Below are 10,288 nucleotides of genomic sequence, written 5' to 3' on the forward strand. Positions count from 1 at the left end.
GGCACCCATGGCTCTAGACAGTTGGCTGAAAAAGAACAATCTTTGACAATCTGTCATCCTTCATTAGCAGAATGCCCTAGCCATCTCAATCTTTCTTTCATTATAGCCCTAGAAAGCAGGATTGAACCACATTTTTTATACAACCTACTGTTTTAAATATGGTCAGTCAGGTGCTTCATCTGCTTTTCAGAACACCCATGCTTCATAGCCATATTTGACTGCTTCTTCTTCTTCTTCTAATTCGCAGCAGGAGGGCTATTCAGTTGATACTATTTAGCCCTTTTCTTTTTGCTTCACTCTGTGGGCAACAGAGCTACTGGCTTGGTTGTCTCTTATTTATTAGATATTCTCAGATATCTTTCAGTAGATCTTTCGACTCAAGGAGTTCAAATTTAAGATGATAGATATCAATTTCTGTGCTCTGTGTGCAGGTATAGTTGGCTAGGCTCTTGGCTAATAGTGAGATTTTGTGGTGTTTGAAGCAATTTTAACAGTTTACAAAGCAAGGTATGTTGTGCAGACGTCAGCATATTACATTCAAATAGGCAATGGTCAATTGTTTCATTATTCATATTACAATGCCTGCAAAGAGGGGACAGGGGAATTGAACCACTTGAATTAGAAAAATTATACGAGAATGCAAGAAAATTTATTCCATTTTTTCCAGAACGAATTCTGTGATAAATTTGAGAGAGGTACTTATTGGGAAAAGGGGAAAGGATAGAATTAATCTTATTAAAATTAATATCTGATAGCCTCCATCGGTAAATATCTCTAGTTGGGATTGGTCTACCACTTGGCTGGTCAATATTTATAGCATTTTTTGCTATTTCATCAACCTGATGATTACCACTTATGCAAGAGTGGCTAGGAATATACTGAAAATAAGTTTTTGTGCCACTTGAAGCAAGATTATCTATAATACTGAGACAATGATAAGTGTCAATGTCCAACTTATACTGAGGAGCTGAGGCCAGCAACTCAAGGCTTGATAGAGAGTCAGAATATATGATAATATTATTTGAATTTGCAATCAAAAGTTGGTTTCCTTACAGTGTTCTAATGCCATGAATAGGGCATTTAACTAAGCTGACATTATAGATACATTATTATATAAACTCTCATCAATTGCAATTTTCAGGTGAGGAAGGAAAACGCAACTTCCTACCTTCTCATTCATTTTTGACCCCGTCAACAAATATTTGGAAGTGATTTTTATAGGTAATTGTATTAAGTTCTGCAAATTTTTTCTGGACAAAAGCAATGGGGGTTAAATCTTTATTCCACTTTGAGAATTCAGTATTTATTATGGGACTTGACCAATTCCATGGATGGGATTGGGGGAAGGTGGGTGCAATAGACTTTGCTGGTATGGGGAACTTCTTCTGGATATTGGCATACTCATCTGCAATGCCTCTATACATGGCTGGATTTCTTAACCAAATATGTAGTGTGTGAGCTATTTGATTCAATTTTTGTAAGATGTTTTGTCAAGAGAAAGCTACGTCTCTCCCTTATTGTTGTTAATCCACTCTCCATAAGCAGAAACTTGGTGCTTGTGGGTTTCCTAAGACCAAATATGAGACGTATTATATCATTTTGTGTTGCTTCAATTTTTTGAATCTAGGTGTTTGCACATGCACCATAGACGATGAGCCCATAGTCAATATAGGGTCTTATATGTGATTTATAAAACTGGAGTAAGGTTTTCTCCTTACAACCCCAGGGTGTGGAAAGAAGTCTTTTTAGTATATTTGTTTTTCTATAGCATTTTTTTATTGTGTTTGAAATGTGGAGGTGGAAATTAAGCTTTTGGTCAAGCATGAGACCTAGGTAATTAATATGATTGTCTTCTGGAATAGTTGTTTTATTTAGAGTTAGTTTTGCATTAACATGGTTACACTTTTGGTGAAATTGGATTATTTTTGACTTGGTAGGTGCAATGGGTAAATCTGAATGTTGAGAGAATTTTTCAAATTGGAGAAGTGACTTTTGCAGATTTGACTGTGCTATCTCCAAGGTGTTGCCAGATGACCATAGCACCAGATCGTCAGCATATTGTAGATTTGTGTGGGGTAGGTTCATGTCCCAGAGATATAGGGCAAATGGGAGGCAACTGAGGACTACTCCCTGAGGTAGGCTTTTGGTTGTTGTCTTTTGGGGTGAAGAGGCTGAACCTACACAAACAATGAAATTTCGCACTTCTATGAAATATTTTATAAAAGATGCTAGCTTGGGGGGTAGTCCAAGGTTTGCAAGTTTGGTAAAAAGGATTTGGTGGTTCACATTGTCATATACCCCTTCAAAATCTAGGAAAGCTGCAACTAGGACATTATTTTTTGAGAATGATTCATTGATTGCATTTGTTAGCAAAATGAAAGCTTCTGTTGAGGAGTGGTGTTTCCTGAATCCAGTTTGAGTGTGAGGGATCATATTATTTTTTTCAACAAACCAGAGGAGTCTGTGATGGATCATTTTCTCCATTATTTTCCCCATCACAGGAATAATCATTATGGGCCTATAGGACTCAGGGTTATCTTTGGGTTTATTTTTCTTTAGGAATGGTAGGAGGGACGAACATTTCCATATATTGGGGAACATAGAAGATGCCCAAGCGTGATTTTAACAATTTAGCAGTTCTTGTTTGTATGAAGGGGTGAGATTCTTTCTCCATGTAGGGTGTATATTGGCATAGCTGCCGCTAGTTTTGGTCTTAATATGTTGTATTGCATTATTCATTTCCTGGATTGAAAATGGGCTAGTTATATATTCGGATCCTGGGCGTGGTTGGTAACTTGGGTTCATAGGAATTGGGGACATTTTGATTTGATTATTTGACGTTAGCTTATTAACAAAAAGAGTTGCAGATAGCTTAGCTTTTTCATTATCATTGTCATAATGGGTATTATTATGTATAAGCTCATACAGGAGTGGGTGGGGGGAAGTCTTTTTCCCACAGATGTGGCTCATGACTTTATGTATAATCGGCTCATGTGTTTCTTTGGAGAGATTATTTGCAAAATTATTCCAGTATTTATATTTAGCCTCTATTATAGTCCTTTTTTAGATTAGATTATGCTTTTAATTTTTTAAAATATGTAGTAGGTGACGGTTTTTTTATGAATTCTGTCCTAGCTGCCTTTTTTATTCTCCATTTATTTAGGCACTCATTTGTCCACCATGCTTCAGGAATGTGTTTAGGGAATGTTTTCTTAGATGTTGTCCTGGGGATAGCATGATTAGCTGTATTTATTAATAAAGATGTCAAGACTTCAGCATGTATGTAAACTGTAGTGTTTGAAGTGTATTAATTTTGGGTGAAACTTGTAATTTCATCATTTAGCTTATTTTGGAACATAGACCAATTTACTTTAGTGTTGGTATATTTGAAGGTATGTGATAGAGATTCAGCAGGTTCATTTAGAGTGCAAACTATAGCAAAGTGGTCAGTACATAGACTGTCAATTTTATTTATGTAAATTTTATTCAAAATATTTAAAGACACAATTTGTAGGTGAATTGTGGAGAATCTGCCACTTTTGGGGTTGAAATATGTATTCAAGTTTGGAGGGGTAGCAACAGCTAATTCATTATTATTTGAAGTCATAAGCTCAATGAATTTACCAGCTTTATTTGCTGGTTTATTCCCCCACAAAAGGCTGTGGGCAATGAAATCTCAACAAATAATGATATTTTTTAACATATTAGAATTATTTACATAATTAAAGAAATCCATGCCATCTGTAGTTTGGCCATTAGGGTTATAAATGCTTATTATTTAGGTTTTTATATTATTCAGCCAAACACTGATACCAATTGCATCAACATCATTAGCAAAATCTGGAAAATTGATGCCACAGAATTTTATATTATTTTTAACTAATAAAGCTACCCCACCTCCTTTTCTCTCTGATGATCTATCCTTTCTCAGGATAGTATATCCCAGAGACTTATTTTGTTGACTTTGGGTTAAATGAGTTTCCTGGAGGCAAGCAATACTTATGGAATTATTATTCATAAAAGATAGTACTTCATTTAGATTATTTTCTGTGAGTGATCTTACGTTCCACTGGAGTATTGATATGTGTTGTGTAGTTGATTTATTTTTCAAATGACTGTGTATCAATGTTCAGCTTTGTTAAAAGTACAGATTATAGAATTAGCATTATGATCATACCCTATCTCACCCATTATAAAAACCCGGACCAAGGTGCGAGTGCTCCAGAGAACGTTTTTGCAGATATAAACATAAGCGGCATTAGATCTTTTCACGGGTAGACAAGTCAGATTTCTCTTGGACACGAAACAAGTGGAAACTCGCTATTACGAATAATGCACTTTGTAACCATTTCTCATTGATTGACAGAAACAGACTAACCCACTAATGCAGAAAGAAGTGGGAGGAGCTTTTTGTTCATACCGAGAATGAAGACCAGAAATGATCTGCGATAAACTTACTGGATAATTCTATAAACTGTGGTTAGAAGTAAAGCAAGATCTTTTTTTGCTTGAATGAGCATATCATCAGGGATGTAGATTTTTTCCAATTCTGCAATGATTTTTATTTTCTGTAGTTGATGTATGTTCATGGCCTGAACTGCATTACAGTTTAGAATGAATAAGTATATATTTGGGAATTGCATTTTTGTTTGTGCATCCTGTTTGTCAGTTAAGGGATTAATTCCTGGTAGTGTTTCTGGTTTGTTTCTTCTTGGGAGGAGGGGGCAGGCTGACCTCATCTCTCCGGACAAGGAGGCTTGTTGACTTGGTGATTCCTTCTGATAAAGATTTGAGCTAGGGGACTTAGAATATAGTGTTTTATATGGGGTACTTGATGCATTGGGGGCGTTTGACTTGGGGGTTTCGGTTGGTTTCATTACAGGCTTTATTTGGTATTGTTGGGCAGCATTTGCTTCCATTGCTGCAAAGGGGTATGGGATGGCCTTCGTTGCTATTTGGAGTGTTAGAACTCTTTTCTTATATGCAGGGCATAGTGATTTATTTGTAGATTCATGTGGGCCTTTGCAATTGATGCATGTAGGCTGAGTGTTGTTGCAAGTTGTCAACTCATTAGGAAGGAATGCTTTACAATTACTACACTCTAGAAAAATTTCATTGCATTTGTTTGTTTTTTGTCCTAGTTTGAGACACTTCTGACACTGGATAAGCTTTGATTTGTATTCTCTGTGTGCCTTGATTTGCCCAAATATGAATAACTTTCACAGGATATTGATTTTTTCCTTCAGTGTGAGTAAGAAGGATCTACTAGTTTTTACGCCATTAGAGTTAGGTTTGCCAAGTTGGGTAACATCATCAACTGGGATAGTGTTGCCAGCCCTTTCTGAGAGCCCTTATTTTAACTCCTGAACGGATATTTCTGGGAGAACCTTATAAACTACCATTTTTGTTGGTGATTCTTTTGGGTTCCATTTAGATGCATTAATTAGGGTGTTCAGAAGGGATTTTAGGTTAATTGTTGTGTCTGCTGATTTCTGATCTTCGACAGATATTAGCAGAGATCCATCATGGTTAATATTAAGAGAGAACATTGATTTTAGCAATTTGAAAATTGCAACTCTTATTGCAGTAATCTTTTTTATTTTACAGGTGGTAATAGGAATAATTTTAAGGTAAATTCCTAAGTTTTTGGAGAGAGGATCTTGGGCAGGGAGAGGGGAAATGCTTTTGATTAGGGAAATTTGTTTCCTTTTTTTAGAGCTTCTAGAAAGGATGATCTTGGACAGATATTAGCAGAGATCCATCACGGTTAATATTAAGAGAGAACATTGATTTTAGCAACTTGAAAATTGCAACTCTTATTGCAGTAATCTTTTTTATTTCGAAGGGGGTAGTAGGAGTAATTTTAAGGTAAATTCCTAAGTTTTGGGAGGGAGGATCTTGGGCAGGGAGAGGGGAAATGCTTTTGAGATTTTTTCCTTTTTTTAGAACTTCTAGAAAGGATTTCTTGAAACCCATTATCATCATTTATGGTGACATTAGCCCATACACTTATCATTGTCCTATTCTCAGAATTTGAGCTATCATTTGAACTTTGAGATAGTGAGTTTGACCAGCAAAGATGGGTATCAGTTTCACTGTTATTTGAGGTGGGATCTGGGGGGACTTTTTTTGGAGGACTTCTAATCATTGCCTATTGGAAAAGGCTTTAAAAAAAAACAAAACTAAAACCAGAAGGGATAATAGAATGATATCAAACCGTCTGCACTATAATATGGGGAGGAGAAACACCACAGTATAGCCCTGAGGATGAATTGAGCCGGATTGGTTTAGTACAACTACTGATTAATTGAGATAAATTTCACAAGAAAATTTATTTTAAATTTCTTAAAATGTTGCTGTTGCTGATTAAAATGTGGCTGAAATGTTACTGCTGTCATCACTGTACCTTCCAAAATTCATCTTCTTCTGTTTCACAGCAGGCGGGCTTTTCAGTTGATACTATTTAGCCCTTTTCCTTTTGCTTCACTCTGTGGGCTACAGAGCTACTGGCTTGGTTGTCTCTGATTTATTAAATATTTTCAGATATCTTTCAGTATAGCTTTCAACTCAAGCAGTTCAAATATAAGATAATAGATATCGATTTCAATGCTCTCTGTGCAGGTATAGTTGGCTATGCTATTGGCTGATTGTGAGATTTTGTGGTGTTTGAAGCACTTTAACAGTTTACAATGCAAGGTATGCTGTGAAGACGTCAGCATATTACATTCAAACAGGCAGTGGTCAATTGTTTCATTATTCATAATACAATACCTGCAAAGAGGGGACAGGGGAACTGAACCACTTGAATTAGGAAACTGATATGAGAATGAAAGAAAGTTTAGTCCATTTGTTCCAGAACGAATTCTATGATAAATTTTAGAAAAATACTTATTGGGAAAGGGGGAAAGAGTAGGATTTTTCTTATTAAACATAATATCTGATAGTCTCCATTGGTAAATATCTCTAATGGGGATTGGTCTCCCACTTGGCTGGTCAATATTTATAGCATTTTTTGCTATTTCATCAACCTGATGATTACCACTTATACCAGAGTGGCTAGGAATATACTGAAGATAAGTCCTTATGCCACTTGAAGCAAGATTATCTATAATGCTAAGACAATGATAAGTGTCAATATCCAACTTATACTGAAAAGCTGAAGAAAACAATTCGAGGCTTAACAGAGAGTCAGAATAATCTACAATATTTCTTTAATGGGCAAACAATGGTTTATTTTCCATCATGTATCCTAATGTCATGAATATGGCATTTGAATCAACAGTCATTATTGAAGCATAGTGATACAAACTCACGCCCATCAAACTGTTCAGGTGAGGAAGGAAGGCACCACTTGCTACCTTCTCATTCATTTTGGACCCATCAACAAAGATTTGGAAATGGTTATTATAAGTAATTGTATTAAGCTCAGCAAATTTTTTCTGACAAAAGCAATAGGGGTTAAATCTTTAGTCCACTTAGAGAAATCAGTATTTATTATGGGAATTGACCAATTCCATGGAGAGGATTGGGGGAAAGTAGGTGCAATAGACTTTGCGGGTATAGGGAACTTCTTCTAAATATTGGCATACTCATTTGCAATGCCTCTGTACATGGCTAGATTTCTTAACCAATTATGTAGGGTGTTTGAGCTATTTGATTCAATTTTTGTAAGATGTTTTATCAAGAGAAAGCTACGTCTCTCCCTTATTGTTGTTAATCCACTCTCCATAAGCAGAAACCTGGTGCTTGTGGGTTTCCTAAGACCAAATATGAAACGTATTATATTGTTTTGTATTGTTTCAATTTTTTGCATCTGGGTTTTTGCACATACACCATAGACAATGAGCCCATAGTCAATATGGGCTCTTATATGTGATTTATAAAACTGGAGTAAGGTTTTCTCCTTACAGCCCCAGGGCGTGGAAAGAAGTCTTTTTAGCATAATTGTTTTTCTATAGCATTATTTTTATTGTGTTTGAAATGTGGAGGTGGAAATTAAGTTTTTGGTCAAGCATTAGAACTAGGTAATTAATATGATTATCTTCTGGAATAGTTGTTCCATTTAGAGTTAGTCTTGCATTCACATGATTTTGCTTTTGGTGAAATTGGATTATTTTTGACTTGGTAGGTGCAATGGGTAAATCTGAATGTTGAGAGAATTTTTCAAATTGGAAAAGTGACTTTTGCAGCTTTGACTGTGCAATCTCAAAGGTGTTGCCAGATGACCATAGCACCAGATCATCAGCATATTGTAGATTCGCGTGGGGGAGGTTCATGTCCCAGAGATATAGGGCAAAAAGGAGGCAGCTGAGGACTGGTCCCTGAGGAAGGCCTTTGGTTATTGTCTTTTGGGGTAAAGAGGCTGAACCTACACAAACAATAAATTTCGCAATTCTATGAAAGATTTTATAAAAGATACTAGCTTGGGGGGTAGTCCAAGGTTTGCAAGTTTAATTAAAAGGATTTGGTGGTTCAGATTGTCATATACCCTTCAAAATCTAGGAAAGCTGCAACTAGGACATTATTTTTTGAGAATGATTCATTTATTGTATTTGTTAATAATATGAAGGCATCTGTTGAGGAATGGTGTTTCCTGAAGCCAGTTTGAGTGTGAGGGATCATATTATTTTTTTCAACAAACCAGAGGAGTTGGTAATAGATCATTTTCTTCATTATTTTCCCCATCACAGGAGTAATCATTATGGAGCTATAAGACTCAGGGTTATTTTTGGGTTTATTTTTCTTTAGGATTGGTAGGAGGGACAAACATTTCCAGATATTGGGGACCATAGAGGAAGCTGAAGCATGATTATAACAATTTAGAAGTTCCTGTTTGTATGAAGGGGTGAGATTCTTTATCCATGTAGAGTGTATATTGTCATGGCTGCTGCTGGTCTTGGTCCTAATATGATGTATTGCATTATTCATTTCCTGGATTGAAAATGGGCTGGTTATATACTCGGATCCTGGGCGAGGTTGGTGACTTGGGTTCATAAGAATTGGGGGCATTTTGCTACAATTATTTGATGTTAGCTTATTAACAAAATGAGTGGCAAATAGCTTAGCTTTTTCATTATCATTGTCATAATGGGTATTATTATGTATAAGCTCATACAGGACTGGGTTGGGGGAAGTCTTTTTCCCATAGATGTGGCTTATGACTTTATGTATAATTGGCTCATTTGTTTCTCTGGAGAGATTAATTGCAAAATTATTCCAGTAGTTATATTTAGCATTTATTATGGCCCTTTTAGATTGAAAAAGGGGAAGTACCTAACGATTTTAGGAAAACCTTAATTAAGCCACTTTATAAGAAAGGTGATAAAAGTGAGTGTGGTAATTATCAAGGCATTAGTCTGGTCTCTGTAGGTAGCAAATTGCTTAGTAATATGATACTTTTTAGACTGAGAGATGCCATAGACAAAGTTTTAAGAGAAGAGCAGTGCGGTTTTAGAAAAGGTAGAGGATGTGTTGACCAAATTTTCACTCTTAGGTTAATAATTGAGAAGTGCCTAAGTTTTCAAACACCTTTGGTCCTCAGTTTTATAGATTATGAGCAAGCGTTCGATTCTGTTGATAGAAGAGCTTTGTCAAAGGTCTTACCCTTGCATGTTATGCCAGACAAATACACTAAAGTAATTAATGCTGTGTAAGAGAACAACGGCGCTACCGTTAAGGTAGGAAACGAGGTTAGCAGCTGATTTTGTATTAAATCAGCAGTTAAGCTAAACTATGCTCTGCCCCCCTTTACATGGATTATTTTGATGGACTTTGTCTTAAGGAGCACAGGAAAGGCAATGGGAGACCACGAAATCAAATGGGGAGAAAAAAGTCTCCTGGACTTGGATTATGCTGATGATTTAAGCATCCTAGATGAAAATGTGAGCAAAATGAATGAAGTTTTAGAGGTTTTGCGAGTTCAGGGTGCTAGTATTTGTTTGAAAATTAATGTTAGGAAGACTAAGTCACTAAGGCTAGGAATAAGTGAAGATGAAAAGGTGACGTTGGGTAATGAAAAGATTGATCAGGTTGGCAGTTTCACTTACCTTGGTAGTATTATTAGTAAAGATGGTGGGAGCAGTGAAGATGTTAAAAATAGAATAGCCAAGGCTCAGGGTGTTCTTTCACAGTTAAAAAAAGTCTGGAAGAATAGGAAGATAAGTCTGCAAACCAAGATTAGAATCTTAGAAGCTACAGTGATGACAGTGGTCAAATATGTCTCTGAAGCATGGACGCTCCAAAAAGCGGATGAAGATTTGCTAGATGTTTTCGAGAGAAATTGCTTAAG

This window comes from Artemia sp. Qi Xiang Cuo, chromosome 3 (genome assembly GCF_049724085.1).
Source record: "Artemia sp. Qi Xiang Cuo chromosome 3, ASM4972408v1, whole genome shotgun sequence".
Lineage (NCBI taxonomy): Eukaryota > Metazoa > Arthropoda > Branchiopoda > Anostraca > Artemiidae > Artemia > Artemia sp. Qi Xiang Cuo.